Raw genomic sequence first — 17746 nt, 5'->3', positions numbered from 1 at the left:
TTCCAGTTCTTCACCATCCTCCTAGGGAAATAGTGTTTCCTAATTTCCAACCTACACCTCCCCCACTGCAACTTGAGACCATTACTCCTTATTCTGTACCACTGACAACAGTCTAGATCCATCCTCTTTGGAACCCCCTTTCAGGTAGTTGAAAGCAGCTATCAAATCAGCCTCATTCTTCTCTTCTGCAGACTAAATAATCCCAGTTCCCACAGCCTCTCCTCGTAAGTCATGTTCCCCAGCCCCCTAATCATTTTCGTTGCCCTCTGCTGGACTCTCTCTAATTTGTTCACACCCTTTCTGGAGTGGGGGGCCCAAAACTGGATGCAATACTCCAGGTGTGGCCTCACCAGTGCAGAATAGAGGGGAATGATCACATCCCTCGATCTGCTGTCAATGCTCCTACTTATACAGTCCAAAATGCCATTAGCCTTCTTGGTAACAAGGGCACACTGTTGACTCATATCCAGCTTCTCATCCACTCTAACCCCTAGGTCCTTTTCTGCAGAACTGCTGTCTAGCCACTCGGTCCCTAGTCTGTAGCGGTGCATGGGACTCTTCCATCCTAAGTGCAGGACTCTGCACTTGTCCTTGTGCAACCTCATCAGGTTTCTTTTGGCCCAATCCTCTAATTTGTCTAAGTCCCTCTGTATCCTATCCCTACCCTCCAACATATCTACCACTCCTCCCCAAGCCTTCATTCTTCCTGGCCTAACTCACAGATGATGGAGGACAGCACCATCTACAGTCAATTGTCCTGGTTAATGGGAGCCATCAAGATTCCAAACCACTATTAATGGCCCACACTTTGCATAATTACAACTGGACCTCAGAGTTATATTTCTAGTTTCAGATACAAGAATGATAGGTTCATACAAATAGGATGAACACACACAGTAGATTATAAGATTTGTAATGATACCTTACAAAAGACCTTTTGCATGAAGCATATTCCAGTTACTTTATATTCATTTATTAACATATTTTCATAAAATCATATGGCATGCAACGTCACAGCAGGGAAAGGGTTTTACTGCCACACCTGGGAGCAGTTGACTTTCATGTTCAGGCTGTGGTATGAGTTCCTCCGGGTTTCTCGTAACCACACAGGTACCTTAGCGGGTGCTCTCGATACAGGAATGGCCCAGATACGATAAAGTGATGGGTATTGCATTTTCCCTTTTTATTTTTGTATTTCCAATGACATTTCTGTTTGTGGTTTCATTTTGCTTTGTATAACTGTGTTTTCTCCTGGATTTGATATTTAACTAAAAAAAGAATAAGGCCTCAGGGCACCAGATGGAGGAGCAGGCTGGGGCTAGGACTGCTAGGAGAGTGAGAGAATCAGGTTTTCTGTATTGTTTCTGGCCCTCTTTTTCTTGACTTGTTTCTCTTCTGCACTTAATTTGCTAATTTAAATGTGAGTTTAACTAGCTCAGTTGGTAGAGCATCAGACTTTTAATCTGAGGGTCCAGGATTCAAGTCTCTGGTCAAGCAGAGAGACACTTTCTCCTTGTGATATCCACCAAGGACTTGAGAAGGCTTGATTCCAGTTTTTCCTTTTCAGGACTTGGCCTTTCCTAGGAAGGGCCCTTTACTGCCTGGGACTGAAGGTGCTACTTCCTCACGTGTCCACTGGCCTCGCAGTCTGGAGGAAGAAAGCCCTCTGGGCCTGCAGCAAAGCGCTGTGTGCTGACTTTTTGAGCAAATGCAGGGCTGGCCAGAGAGGTATGTTCCCCCAGGGTCCTCATGCCAGAAAAAAATGTCCCCACAGAGTCCTCCGTACCAGAAATCAACAGCTCCCCTGCTCGTCACATGGTGTAAGGGCTGATGCACAGTGCTTTGAATCATGCAATTTAAGTTCAAGTCCCAGTGGGACTGTGGGTTCCTTTGGCTGCCAGCTAACCATCCTGAGATTTCCAAAGCTTCATCTTGCTCTCTCAAATGACATGGTAGCCTATCTTTTGCCCGCTAGATGTTGTGACCTGAGCACAAGAGGGGACATTTGATATAGAAAGCTGGCTGTGCTTGGAGTCTTGTAGGTAGGGATGTAAGCTCAATTTCCTCTGAGTCCTGAAGCTGGGCTGCAGCCTGGCCTAGGAGGCAGTCCTATTGGTTGACATACTGGCCCAAAATCACTTGGGTGGTGTTGGTGTTCCCCAGGAATGCTGAAGGACGGGCCTAAGGGAGGGTGGCTTAATATTCCTCCCTATCAGTCAGGGCAGAAGAGGAGGGCTGCAAGAGTGGGCAGGTTGATGGGCTGGGCCTTCTAGTATTTGGTTGGGGACAAGGTGGGGAATGTGAACTGGGAGAAACAGTTGCTGGCCTGTGAGGAATGGCTTGGCTGGTGGCGTAAGTGGACCTTGTCATTAGCCTACAAAGTTGTGATGCTCAAGACCTATCTTTTGACCGTCTGGAATTTCTTCAGCCATGTATTTCCCCCTGCTCCACGAATGCTGCTGGGACCGAACATGATGGCCTTCCACTTCTTGTGGGGCAATAGGATATCCCTACCTAGTCAGGAGAAGTGCGGATTTTCTGCCATATTAGAAGGGGGGTTGGGCCTGGTGGGCTTTTAAGCCTTTTACAGCTCTACTTTTTTGTTTTTCAATTGTCAGTGGTGGCTGAGCTGGAGGTCAGGTCAGGCCCGAGAAGAATGGCAGGGCAACCACAACGAACTCAACTGTCTCTTCAGATATGGCAGTATTTTTTTTCCTCACTGGGTGCAGCACCGGGTATGGGATGGCTGATGATGTCAGAAGGGGGAGGAGATTAGGAAGCCCCTCCCCCAAGTGTTCTTCTACTCCCACCTTACATCCTACAGGATTTTCAGTGGGTGGGTAGGTTGAAGGTGCTTGCAGGATGGCTTCATCTGCAACAGTGGCCGTCCTCACGGTAGCAGCAGCCACAGCAGCAAGCCGCCCGCTTTGGCTGAGTCTGAACAGAGGTCAATGTACCACTGGGTGAGCAACTGTCCCTAGAACTTACTGACAGGAGCTTTAAAGTATTTGCAAATGTGCATGGCCAGCATGTGCAGAGCAAAGGCTGCTCAGGGGCACTGTGTCAGGCTCTGGCACCGCTTGAGACAATGGACCACCTTCAGCCACCAGGTAACCCAGGGTCTAAGGCAGGAATCAGGTGAGGAAGCAAGTCAAGCTGAGCAAGGTAGGCAAAAATTCATCTTGTCTTCGTGGGCGCTCGCAATGATGCCCTTTTTGTGTGCTATGGCTGACAAAAACATCTCAGACAGAGAAGCAGCAAGCTGAAAAAGTTCCCTTCAGGTGCTGAGGTAGCTCAATTGGGAGAGGATTATACTGAAGATCTAGAGGTCCCTGATTTAATCCCAGGTTTTTGGGTGCTCTTTGGTCCCTTTGCGTGCAACGGTGGGCTGTGTTCTGGAAGCACAATGGTGCCTTTATCTGCCACAAGTCCTCATTTCAGGCTCCCAAGCAAGAAAAGACAGCATGGACTTGTGCACCGTGTTGGCCCACCTGACCTTTCCTTCTTCTCTTGGTCTTTCTCAGCAAGCAGAAGAACAAGAAGCTCTCCTTCAAGCTGGAGTCAGAAGGGCGATGTAAGGTTAACTTCCTGAGTGCCGGCTCCTGTCTTTTGCTCTACCAGCTGACCTATCAAAGGGCTGCCACCACTTTCTCCAGGTTAGCCCATTGGTATGTTCAGAATGGAGAGGGGTAACTCGTGGTGTTCCCAAATGGTCAGTCCTAGGACCAATCCTATTCAACTTATTCATAAATGATCTGAAGAAGAGGTAAACAGTGAGGTGGCAAAGTTTACAGACAATACTAAACTGCTCGAGATAGTTAAGACCAATGCAGACTGTGAAGAACTTCAAAGAGATCTCACAAAACTAAGTGAACTGGGCAATAAAATTGCAAATGAAATTTAATGTGGCTAAATATGAAGTAATGCACATTGGAAAAGATAACCCCAACTATACATACAATATGATGTGGGCTAATTTAGCTACAAGTAATCAGAAAAGAGATCTTGGAATCATCATGGATATTTCTCTGAAGACGTGCACACAGTGTGCAGTGGCAGTCAAAAAAGCAAACAGGATGTTAGGAATCATTAAAAAAAGGATAGAGAGTTAGATAGAGAATAACTTATTGCCCTTATATAAATCCATGGTACACCCACATCTTGACTACTGCGTACAGATGTGGTCTCCTCATTTCAAAAAAGATATACTGGCATTAGAAAAGGTTAAGAGAAGGGCAACTAAAATGATTCGGGTTTGGAACGGGTCCCATATGAGGAGAGATTAAAGAGACTAGGACTTTTCATCTTGGAAAAGAGGACACTAAGGGGGGATATGATAAAGGTATATAAAATAATGAGTGATGTGGAGAAAGTAAATAAGGAAAACTTATTTACTTGTTCCCATAATACACCTCTACCTCGATATAACGCTGTCCTCGGGAGCCAAAAAATCTTACCGCGTTATAGGTGAAATCGCGTTATATTGAACTTGCTTTGATCCACTGGACTGCGCAGCCCTGCCCTCCCACCCCCCCGGAACACTGCTTTACTGCGTTATATCCGAATGTGTGTTATATTGAGTCATATTATATCAAGGTAGTGGTGTATAAGAATTAGGGGCCACCAAATGAAATTAATGGGCAACAGGTTTAAAACAAATAAAAGGAGGTTCTTCTTCACACAGCACACAGTCAACATGTCGAACTTCTTGGCTGAGGAGGTTGTGAAGGCTAGGACTATAAAAGGGTTTAAAAGAGAACTAGATAAATTAATAGGTTTCTGAGTGGTAGCCATTCTAGTCTGTATCAGCAAAAATAATGAGGAGTACTTGTGGCACCTTAGAGACTAACAAATTTATTTGAGAAACAACTCCTACATCATAATCTAGAAGGCTGACAAGGGAGGTGCTGTCGTCATCATGAATAGGTCGGAATATGAACGAGAGTCTGCTAGGCAGCTCTCTAACACCACATTCTACAAACCATTACCCTCTGATCCCACTGAGGGTTACCAAAAGAAACTACACCATCTGCTCAAGAAACTCCCTGAAAAAGAGCAAGAACAAATCTGCACAGAAACAACCTTAGAATCCTGACCAGGGGTATTCTATCTGCTACCCAAGATCCATAAACCTGGAAATCCTGGATGCCCCATTATCTCAGGCATTGGCACCCTGACAACAGGATGGTCTGGCTATGTGGACTCCCTCTTCAGGCCCTATGCTACCAGCACTCCTAGCTATCTTTGAGACACCACTGATTTCCTGAGGAAACTACAATCCATTGGTTATCTTCCAGAAAACACCATCCTTGCCACTATGGCTGTAGAAGCCCTCTACACCAAAATTCCACACAAAGATGGACTACGAGCCCTCAGGAACAGTATTCCCCGATAATGTCATGGCAAACCTGGTGGCTGAAATTTGTGACTTTGTCCTCACCCATAACTATTTCAGATTTGGGGACAGTGTATACCTTCAAGTCAGCGGCACTGCTATGGGTAGTCACATGGCCAACATTTTTATGGTTGACTTAGAACAACGCTTCCTCAGCTCTCGTCCCCTAACTCCCCTACTCTACTTGTGCTACACTGATGACATCTTCATCATCTGGACCCATGGAAAGGAAGCCCATGAGGAATTCCACCATAATTTCAACAATTTCCATCCCACCATCAACCTCAGCCTGGACCAGTCCACACAAGAAATCCACTTCCTTGACACTACAGTGCTAATAAGTGATGGTCATATAAACACCACCCTATAACGGAAACGTACTGATTGCTATACTTACCTACATGCCTCCAGCTTTCACCCAGACCACACCACATGGTCCATTGTCTACAGTCAAGCTCTAAGAAGCAACTGCATTTGCTCCAACCCCTCAGACAGAGACAAACACCTACAAGATCTCTATCAAGCATTCTTACAACTACAATATCCACCTGCTGAAGTGAAGAAACAGATTGACAGAGCCAGAAGAGTACCCAGAAGTCACCTACTACAGGACAGGCCCAACAAAGAAAGTAACAGAATGCCACTAGCCGTCACCTTCAGCCCCCAACTAAAACCTCTGCAGCGCATCATCAAGGATCTACAACCTATCCTGAAGGACGATCCCTCACTCTCACAGATTTTGGGAGACAGGTCAGTCCTTACTTACGGACAGCCCTCCAACCTGGAGCAAATACTTACCAGCAACCACACACCAAAAACACTAACCCAAGAACCTATCCTTACAATAACCCTTTGCCAACTCTGTCCACATATCTATTCAGGAACACCATCATAGGACCTAATCACATCAACCACACAATCAGAGGCTCATTCACCTGCACATCTACCAATGTGATATATGCCATTTTCTGCCAGCAATGCCCCTCTGCCATGTATATTGGCCAAACTGGACAGTCTCTATTCAAAAGAATAAATGGACACAAATCAGACATCAAGACTTATAAATCTTGATGTTCATTCAAAAATCAGTCGGAGAACACTTTAATCTCCCTGGTCACTCGATTACAGACCTAAAAGTCACAATATTACAACAACAAAACTTCAAAAACAGACTCCAATGAGAGACTGCTGAATTGGAGTTAATTTTCAAATGGGACACCATGAAATTAGGTTGAATAAAGACTGGGAGCGGATGGGTTATTACACAAAGTAAAACTATTTCCCCATGTTTATTTTCCCCCCTACTGTTACTCACACCTTCTTGTCAACTGTTGGAAATGGGCCATCCTGATTATCACTCCAAAGGTGTTTTTCCTCCTGCTGATAATAGCTCACCTTAACTGATCACTCTCATTATAGTGCAGTGGTTCTCAAACTTTTTTAATGGTTATCCCTTTCCCATAGGAAACCTCTGAGTGCCACCCCACCTATAAATTAAAAACATTTGTTTATATATTTAACACCATTATAAATGCTGGAGGCAAAGCGGGGTTTGGGGTGGAGGCTGACAGCTTGCAACCCCCCATGTAATAACCACACAACTCCCTGAGGGGCCCTGTCCCCCAGTTTGAGAACCCCTGTTATAGTGTGTATGGCAACACCCATTTTTTCATGTTCTCTGTATATATATCTACATATCTATATATCTTCCTACTATATTTTCCACTGAATGCATCCGATGAAGTGGGTTTTAGCCCATGAAAGCTTATGCTCAAATAAATTTGTTAGTCTCTAAGGTCCCACAAGTACTCCTCATTCTTTTTGCAGATAAATTCATTGAGGTTAAGTCCATTAATGGCTATTAGCCAGGATGGGTAAGGAATGGTATCTTTAGCCTCTGTCAGAGGGTGGAAATGGATGTCAGGAGAGAGATCACTTGATCATTTCCTGTTAGGTTCACTCCCTCTGGGGCACCTGGCATTGGCCACTGTTGGCAGACAGGATACTGGGCTGGATTAACCTTTGGTCTGACCCAGTAGGGCCACTCTTATGTTCTTATGAAAGTCCCTCCCTTCACACATAGAAGGACTTGTTTGCTGGAGCTTGAGATTACACCTCCACCTCGCACTGACTCCCCCATGGACCCTCCCCTTACAGTCCCTCCCCTCACAGAGACATTTCATTAGCCCCCTCTCACAGTCCCTCCCTCCACACTGATGCACCCATGGACTCTCGCCCTTACAGCCCCTCTCCCTCACAGAGACACTCCATAGCTCTCCCCCTCACACACCTTCCCCTGCACACTGAGACCCGCATGGACCCTCCCGTCACAGAGACACTTCATAGCTCTCCCCCTTACAGCCCCTCCCCTTCACACTGACTCCCCCATGGACCCTCCCCCTCACAGTCCCTCCCCTCACACATAGAAGGACTTGTTTGCTGGAGCCTGAGATTACAAACCCAGGGGTGAGATTTCTGAGGATTTACTCACTGAGCCCCCTCCCCCTCTCATCACTCCTCTGAGTGCAGAGGGGCTGGGCTCAGGCAGCCAGTTTCACCCAGGTATTCACCCCAGGCCCCCAGCATCTGCTCTGACCGCATTTACCAGTGACATTGAGCATAGGCGGAGGGTATAAGAGGCTCAAGGAGGCTGAACCTCCCCATACGGGGCTAGAAATGCTGGATGTGATGCACCTCCCTTGGACGGGTGCTGGGCTGCTGCCTTAGGACAGAACTTCCCTAGGAATGGGGGAGCCACCAGCACTCTCACCATGGCCCCACCTGCGCTCTGCCCCCATGCCCTGCCCCCACTCAGCCTCTTCCCCAGAGGACCCCCCACCCACTGGGGCAAGAAGATCTTCCACCGATCAGCTCTGAGCCAGGTCTCTGTGCTGCAAATTATTCCAGCATCTGGGAAGGAAAGCACAGCAGCCCACAGCTCCAGCTCTGGTGGCTCTGCTCTCACTGGGATAGGCGGCAACAAGTCTATCATTGCTCAATGTCTGGTGAATGTCTCTGTGTTCTCTGCCCTTCATGGTGGGGAGTTTCCCCATTGATCACACTTCTTGCTGGGAGGGGGAGGGCAGAGAGAAGAGGGGTTTTCTCCCTGTTTCATTCCTCTCCATTTTCTGTTCCTCCCTTGCCTTCCAGGGTGCTCCCTTGCATTTCACATTGTGCAGTGACACCTTTCCCACACCCAGGACTCTGGAAAATCTGGAGCAGCAAGATCCCGTGTGATCCTCAGTGACCAAGGGACTTTTCCACCTTCCAGGAGACCCCGGCTTGGGACTAAAGGCAGCTCTGGGTTTTTCCTCTCTCCCTTCCTGGGGATCAAGATCATGAAGCCTCTTCCTTGCCTCCTGGGACCGAATTAATGCTTCATTTCCCACTATCTAATCGAAAGAAACATATGTTTCTAACCCGGGTGAGTGGAGTTAATTCAGTTCTCAGCCGGAGTCCTTCACCCACATTCCTTAGGGCAAAAACAACAAGGAGTCTTCGAGAAGTGAGGTTTTTACTCACGAAAGCTTATGCCCAAATAAATCTGTTAGTCTTTAAGGTGCCACCAGACTCCTTGTTGTTTTTGTAGATACAGACTAACACGGCTACCCCCTGATACTTGATTCCTTAGGGCAGTGGTTTTCAAACTTTTTTTCTGGTGACCCAGTTGAAGAAAATTGTTGATGCCCATGACCCAAAGGATCTGGGGTGAGGGGTTTGGGGTGTGAGAGGGGCTCAGGGCTGGGGCAGAGTGTTGGGGTGTGGGGGTGAGGGCTGTCGGTTGGTGCCAAGAGTGAGGGGTTCAGGGTGCAGGATAGGACAGGGGGTTAGAGTGTGGGGGGGTTATGGATCTGGGCTGGGGGTGCAGGATCTGGGGTGGGGCCAGGGATGACAGGTTTGGGGTGCAGGAAGGGGATCTGGGTTTGGGGGGCTTAGGGCTGGGGAAGGGGATTGGGGTACAGGGTTGGGGGTTACCTCTGGTGGCTCCCAGTTAGCGGTGCAGCAGGAGTGCTAAGGCAGGCTTCCTGCCTCTCCTGGCACTGCGGACCATGATGCACCCCAGAAGCAGCCAGCAGCAGGTCTGGCTCCTAGGCAGAGATATGCAAGTGGCTCCATGCGGCTCTCGACCACAGGCACCTTGGCCCCAACCAACTAGGGGCCACACCTGATGCTCACTGCTTCTGGAGTGCAGCGCGGTATCAGAACAGGTAGGGACTAGCCTGCCGTAGTGGAGCAGCACCATTGATGGGACTTTTAACAACCTGATCGGCTGTGCTGAGCCAAGCTGCCATGACCCAGTGCCTTACATTCCACAACCCAGTACTGGGTCATGACCCACAGTTTGAAAACCACTGACCTATGGAATACAGACTGACCCAGGTTCATCTCTGCATGTCCCCAATGGGGAAGGAAAGACACTGAGGGAGGAGGCAGAAGATGAGCAGAAGGAGTTAAATGAGACTAGACCAGAATAGAGGAGATTTTCTACCTGTTAAAATATACTGGATATTCATATCTAACAGCACTCAATCTTCAGTTGGGTTTGAACCATCAACCTTTCAGTTATCAGATAAAGGTATTAACCACAGACACAGGTGACAACCACCTGCCCAAGTTTGTTTAAGAAGTGCCTATGGTAGTGCAACTGGTTAGTGCAGGGAGGCACACTGCTGAGTTTATGAGTTCAGGCCTCACTCAGAGCATTGGCTTTCATTAGCCATGTAGCTTCCCCCACTTACTTGGTCTAATTCACATGGAAAGTGCCACACTAGGGTGATGACAGTAAATTCTAAACTCTGAAATGTGGCGGTTGGCCCATAGATGGGGATAAGGATGGGTCTGAAGAGAAAAAGCTCTAAGAGTATAAAACCAGACTGTCTCCAGGGACAGGTATGGTACAACTCCTTAACAGGGAGCTGTTTGGGGGAAGGGGTTTCACTTCCTCTGTTAAATGTACTGAGAGGTGTTTTAAGATGAAGATAACAACATGGTTCACAGTAGACTGGCATATCCTGGGTTAAAGAAAGAAAGGGACCTAGGGTTAATAGTCTGAAGTATTTGCGTTACCAACTCTGTCATTGTCTGACGACACTTCAGTGAGGAGGAGGTTTGTACTTTGCTGTGTGGAATGCACAGACTCCTGGAGAGCAGTGGCAGCTGTTTCCATGGCAGAGAGCCTGGCCCTTAGGAAACTTTCTTCACTTGCTGTTTTGAAGTACAATAACGGTGGAGCTACAATGTCTGGTCCAAAATTTCAGCCCCCTGGTGCAAAAACGCTATTTTAGGATCTAAACAGGAGGCTTCCAGCTCTAGGACACCTGACCAGAGAGCTCAGTGGGGGGTGTAATAGCTGCTGACTCTGAGGGTCCTGGGCTAAATCCACTTGCAAGTGGAAGTGTTGCGATTTATTTGATCGATAATGAGTAAGGCGATGATTTGATCATGGGTATTTTTAGTAGAAGTCATGGACAGGTCATGGGCAAGAAACAAAAAATCACTTCCCGGGACCTGTCCATGACTTATACCATAAATACCCCTCATTGAATCTTGAGGAGTGGAGCCCAGGGGGTCTGTGGCACCAACTGTGGGGGGGAGGGAGTGGAGAGGGGCCTGTGGCATCAGCTATCAAGGGAGAAGCCCAGGGGGCCCACTGCCACTCCAGCTGCTGCCACATTGGCCACTGCTCGGGTGGTCCCCGGGGCCACTGGCCACTGCAGAAGTCACTGAGATCACAGTAAGTCACAGAATCCATCACTTCTGCGACCTCAAATCCCTCCCTGCTGTGACTGCAGTTCCTAGAATGAAAGAGAAGAAGAGAAAGTCAAGAGAGGAGGAAAAAGAGAGCCTCCCTGTCACCTCTGTCCCCTGCTCCCACCCCCTTGTATTCTGTAACCCCATTTCACTGGGTTCCCTGTGCTGGTGCCATGGGGGTGACACTAGAGTTCTGGGGATTTGGGAGGGGAAGGGGGCTCTTCACTTCTCAGCATTTCACACACATACATCTTTGGGCTTTTCTCCTGTGAGGCCTCTCAGTCAGAGCTGTACCACACCCCCTTTAGTTGGGGAGGGGGTAATTTGGGGAGTAGGCAAAGAAATTTCCAGAAAGGGCCATTTTGTTCCGGTGACTGGTTATGACCTGGGTCACATGTCCTCTGACACAGGATCATGTGCAGACATGGAAGCTCTTGCTTTTCCTATAAGCTGTAGACTGAGAGTTCCTGGGAAAGGGCAGGGGCAAAGGGAGCAAGAGGAGAAAGGCAGAGACATTGGAGGAGAAAAATGGGGGGGGGGAGAAGAAAGAGAACACAGAGAAAAAATAAATTATTGAAACAAAACAAGTGTCCCAACTCAATCTTGCTCATCACAGGCATTCAGAGAGATAGGCAGTAGTATGTTTTACACTGTGTATTTCCCCATCATGCAGGAACATCATACAAACATCTCATGCAGCTGGAATCATAACACGGAAGGCAATGGGATGGGAGATGCAGGTTTGCAAGTGTTCTGTCTTTCTCAGATGAAACATTCCAGCCTTTCATATGCCTCCATCCTGTATGGCCTGCTGGACTTTGACACATTTATTGTCTCATTCTATTGATAATGTGATTGTAACACAATGTGACTGAAATTAAACCACTTCCAGATGAGGAAACAACAAAAGCCATTACTGCATTAGCTGGGAATTGAACTCAGGTCAATTGCTTGAAAAGCACCTGTGCACACCACTATAACACCAACACATGTGGCAGGAGTAGCTTTCCTGCAGGCTGTGTGCGCTGGCAAAGGGGGTTACACATGACCATGGAGTTAGTGAGCAGGGTGGATGGGCTGGAAGCCACCTGACAGCTGGGAGCAGAGTTAGGATCCCAGAGTGACTGAAAGGGGGCAAAGGTGAAAACAGATCTCATTGGGAGCTGGCCCCACAGCCGCCCCACCCCTAGGAGAGGGGAACTGAAGCTCAACTTTAATCATAGAAAAATCTTCCCTGAGAAGGAAGGGAGCAGCTTGTTTTAAAGACAAGGTTTGTGTTTGTTCCTGCTACATACGGAGGGGCTGGATAGTGCTGATTCGAGCCCCCAGACTCTGGGAGGATAAGAAACAAATTCTGGCTGCCAGTGACCTGCAGGAGGGAGATGATTTTTTGACAGTGACGGACGCCTCATCCTAAAGACCTTTGTCTGCCCCCTTCTAGTGACTGTTTGGTACAGGAATGCAGCCCTCACTCCTGGGTCTCTCCTGGGGAAATAATGTTTCTGTGCAAAACACCAAAGCTTTTAACAGAAAGGAAGAAAAGGAAATGGCCACACAATGGGACTAGGACATAAAGAATGAAACACAAGATGCTTCTCCCATGTGCATTGACTTTGAACCTCGTTGTTTGCAGTGTTGTTGTATCCATGTTTGTCCCAGGACATGAGAGACAAGGGGGAGAGGGTCACATAATATCTTTTAAAAGACCAAGGAAGGGAGTATTATTTACTCCTTCTCATAACACGAGAACTAGGAGGGGTCACCAAATGAAATGAATAGGCTGCAGGTTTGAAATGAACAAAAAGGACAGTTACCTGTTCCATAATTGGCGTTCTTCGAGATGTGTTGCTCAGGTGTACTCCACCATAGGTGTGCATGCTCGCCACGTGCACCGGTGCCGGAAGTTTTTTCCCTTAGCAGTACCCATACTGGGGGAGCACTGCTGCGACCCCTGGAGTGGCACCTGTATATTGCGCCATAAAGGGGGCTCCGTGCTCCCCCCACCCTCAGTTCCTTCTTGCAAGACAACTCCAACAGAGGGGAAGGAGGGCGGGATGTGGAATACACCTGAGCAACACATCTCGAAGAACGCCAGTTACGGAACAGGTAATTGTCCTTTCTTCTTCTAGTGATAGCTCATGTGTATTCCATTATAGGTGACTCCAACCTATACCTGGTGGAGGTGGGTAGGAGTTTTAAGTTTTAAGGGTTACCTGGGTGGGGTACCACCCTACCAAACCCTGCATCATCCCGCATTTGGGAGATGATCACCTAGTGCGAGGAGAAGGTGTGGACAGAGGACCACATAGCAGCCCTACATATGTCCTGAATAGGGACGTGAGCCACAAAGGCCACTGACGAGGCCTGAGCTCTTGTCGAATGAACCTTCACTATAGGAGGCGGGGGAACCCCTGCCAGGTCATAACAGGTGCAAATGCACGAGATCATCCAGCGGGAGATCCGCTGGGTGGCGACTGGTAGTCCCCTCATGTGCTCAGCCAATGCAATAAACAGCTGGGGGAGGACTTCCTAAATGGCCTGGTTCTGTCTAGGTAAAAGGCCAGCGCTCTGTGCACATCTAACATGTGCAAGCATCGTTCCTCATTGGAGGAATGGGGCTTAGGACAGAGGACCGGAAGGAAAATATCCTGATCCATGTGAAAAGCCGACACTACCTTCGGCAAAAAGGTGGGGTGAGGGTGGAGCTGAACCTTGTCCTTATGGAAGACTGTATATGGTGGTTCAGAGGTCAGGGCCTTAAGCTCGGAGACCCAGCGGGCTGAGGTGATAGCCACTAAGAATGCCACTTTCCATAATAAGTGGGACCACGAACATGTGGCTAAAGGCTCAAAAGGAGACCCTGTGAGGCAGGAGAGCACTAGGTTCAGGTCCCAGAGCAGGACCAGGGGTCTAGTGTAAGGGAATGCCTGATCTAATTCTTTTAGAAACTGGGACATCATGTGATGTGTAAACACTGAGTGGCCCTGCACCAGGGGGTGGAAGGCCGAAATGGCCGCCAGGTGCACCCTGACAGAGGAGGGTACCAGCCCTTGGGTCCTAAGGGACAGGAGGTAATCAAGGACGAGCTGGCTAGATGCTGAGGAGGGAGAGGAACCCCTTTCCCTCACCCACATGGAGAACTGATACCATTTGGCCAGGTAGGTTCGACATGTGGAGGGTTTCCTACTCTCCAGCAGGACCTGTCTCACATCCTCAGAACACCTCCCTTCCTCCTCATTCAACCACGGAGCAGCCACACTGTCAAGTGGAGCGCCGTCAGGTTGGGGTGGAGGAGACGTCCTTCCTCCTGGGAAAGGAGGTCCGGGCAAAGCAACAGCCTGCGTGGGGGGGCCGCTAAGAGTTGCAGTAGGGTCCCATACCAATGTTGACGGATCCAGTCCGGGGCTATGATGATAATCTGCGCCCTGTCTGACTTCACCTTCTGTAGGACCCTGCCTATCAGGGGGAAGGGCGGGAAGGCATAAAACAGGGGCCCTGACCATGGGAGCAGGAATTCGTCCAATATCACACCCTTGCCTTCTCTGGCCCTGAAGCAGAATCGTGGACACAGGTGATTCTGGGTGGTGGTGAACAGATCTACCTGGGGAGTGCCCCACTGTAGGAAGAGCCACCTGGCCACCTCCCTATGCAGGGACCACTCATGTTGTTGGGAGAAAACCCTGCTCAGGTGATCCGTGAGCGTGTTGCACTCGCCGGGCAGGTGAAAAGCCCTCAGGAGGATGTCGTGGGCTATACAGAACTCCCACAGGAGCTGGGCTTCCTGGCACAAGGCCGCAGAATGCGTGCCCCACCTGCCTGTTGACGTAATACATCGTGGTCGTATTGTCCGTGAGGACTCTGACCACCTTCCCCTCTAAGTGCTGGCGGAAGGTCGCGCACGCCAGGCGCATGTCCCTGAGTTCCCTGACATTTATGTGCAGGGCCAGTTCCACGTGCTATGGTTACCGGGAAGGCCATGACCGAGGCAATGAGACCTTTGAGAGTCACGAATCTGTCCTGTGGGAGGGAGGCCATGGCCACCCGGGAGTCTAACAGCACCCCTATGAAGTGTATGCACTGAACCGGGAGTAATGTGGATTTCTCCTTGTTTACCACTAGGCCTAGAGTCGCGCAGGTGTCTAGCAGGAAGTTCATCTGCTCCTGCACCCGGAGGTGGCACCGCAATGGACTTGTCCAGCGCCGAGGAGGCAGCTGGCGCTGTGTCCGGCGGCACCATCTGCTCGAACCCCGGATCTGGGCCCAGGATCGGTGCCGGTGGTTCGGTGCCCAAGGACTGGTCACGGTGCCGAGGCGGAGACGCCGAGTGGACCTGAGAAGCCCTGGCAACGGAACGGGGTCTCGCTGGTGTGGGCGCCTGGGACCACAGTGCCCACTGGCACCATTGTCCTTGCCAGGGCGCCCCCTGCCACTGAGTCGTGGGGGGCCCCGGTAGAGCTGCTTGCTCTTGTGGTGCAGTGTGGCATGGAGAAGGGTGGCTGGGTGCTGATGCCGAGGTCATCGATGAGTGCACAGTGCCATACAATCAGCTGGACCGGTCCCAGCCATGATGTCTCCGGCCCCGAGACTTCAACCTCGACGATGAAGATAGGTAAACATTGTAGGTACTGCCTCTTGATTCTCACCGGTGACCGTGGCTATGACGCCTTGGTGCTGGGGACGCCCGGGATACACTCCAAGCATGGCATGTATCCCGGCAGGTGCTGGAGTATGAGTGCTGGTGCCATCGGTGTCAAGACCTGCTTCTCTCACTCCGACTGGAGGAGAAGTGTTGTCACCTCTTGTCCCAGCACCTGCGGTCCCTCCTGGCAGAGGATTCTGACTCACTCCCAGGAGACCCAGCCCATGGGGTGGAAGTTTGCCGCGGGCTTCGGGCAGCTGCTTCGGTGCAGGGAGGCACCTCCACCTCTGATGCATCCAGGGAACGCTGGTGTGCACCCTAGGGCAGTTTCCCTCGGGACCGGGAGCCTGACTGAGGTGGTGCTCCCAGCACCGGTAGGGCGAGGATGTCGTGCACAGCCTGGCTGCCTACGGTGTCGATGGCATCCTCACTTCAGGAGAGGCACGCGCGGACGGAACCGGACTACTCCACTCAGCTCGAGTCGGAGGTCTAGGTCCTGACGGGGATCGTGGGCTGTCCAACTCGGGTCTGGCCTCACCCCAATCCTTATCTCGGTGCTGCTGTGTCTTCCCTTGCTTCTTAGTGGGGGAGCGGTGCCGACTGGTAGATGGGGCCTCACTGCGCACTAAAGATGCGGTGCCCGGCGCGTCGGTGCTGGGGCCAGTGCTGACTCCATAAGTAGGGCCCGGAGTTGGATATCATGTTCTCGCTTCATCCGAGACTTGAATTACCTGCAGATCTTGCAACGCTCACTGATGTGAGCCTCGCCCAGACAGCAAAGACACTGGGAGTGTGGATCGCTTCTGGGCATAGAATTGCAACAAGAGTCGCACGACTTGAAGCCTGGGCCAGGGGGCATGCCCCGAGCCAGGCTACTACTAGAGAACTGTCTACTCATGAAAGGGATACCACTAAGGCTATAATCACTGCAGCCAAGGCTGGAGCACAAGTTCTGACTACCTTCACTGGCGGCAAGAAGGAACTGATGGTGGGGGGAGCACGCAGCCCCCTTTATGGTGCGATATACAGGCGCCACTCCAGGGGTCGCAATGGTGCTCCCCCAGTACAGGTACTGTTAAGGGAAAAACACGCACACCTATGGTGGAATACACATGAGCAATCACTCGAAGAAGAAGGAAATATTTCTTCACACAATGCACAGTTAACCTGGGGAACTGTTTGCCAGAGGGTGTTTTGAAGGCCGAGTCTAGAACAGGGTTCAAAAAAGAACTAGAGAAGCGCACAGAGCATAGGTCCATCAATGGCTACTAGCCAGGTGTCCCTCAGCTTCTTTTTGCCAGAGGCTGGGAATGGGCAACAGGGGAAGGATCACTTGATGATTACCTGTTCTGTTCATTCCCTTTGGGGCACCTGGCTTTGGCCACTTTTGGAAGACGAGATAGTGGGCTAGATGAACTGGTCTGACTCAGTATGGCTATTCTTATGTTCTAACTGCTGTTTATGGAAGAGATGACCTTTTAGGCTACACAGAACTGAAGAAGTGTTCTGGGTTAGCTCCAAAGCTTGTCAAAGGTGGATCAAAATGGAGACACACTGTGACCCTTCTCAGGGTGCTGAGGACTGTGAGTTTCCTTGTCGCCACCTGCCACTAGGATAAGGGAGTTTTGCATTTGGCAGCTGGATGTTAGTGACCAAACTCACCGAGGCTGCTGGAACTCAAGGACCCTCCTCTGAGCTACAGCAACCACCCTAACCCCTGAGTTCCTTCAATGTGTCCCCCTGTGGGGTCCAGCCCTGATCACCAGATACTCAGAGAAATCCCAGATCCTCTCTTCCCAAAGTATCCCAGGTTACTAGTTTTACTGTGGACCACTACTACTGTATCTCACACAGCACTGAGTATAGTTATCGAACAAGCAGAAATTTATTTAAGATCAGATAGAGATTTAAACAACAAATGTGAGTGATGGAAATCAACTGTTACCAACTAAACAAAATCA

The sequence above is a fragment of the Chrysemys picta genome, chromosome 16 (genome assembly GCF_011386835.1).
Source record: "Chrysemys picta bellii isolate R12L10 chromosome 16, ASM1138683v2, whole genome shotgun sequence".
Lineage (NCBI taxonomy): Eukaryota > Metazoa > Chordata > Testudines > Emydidae > Chrysemys > Chrysemys picta.
The sequence above is the reverse complement of the archived record's forward strand: the minus strand, read 5'-3'. Positions refer to the sequence as shown.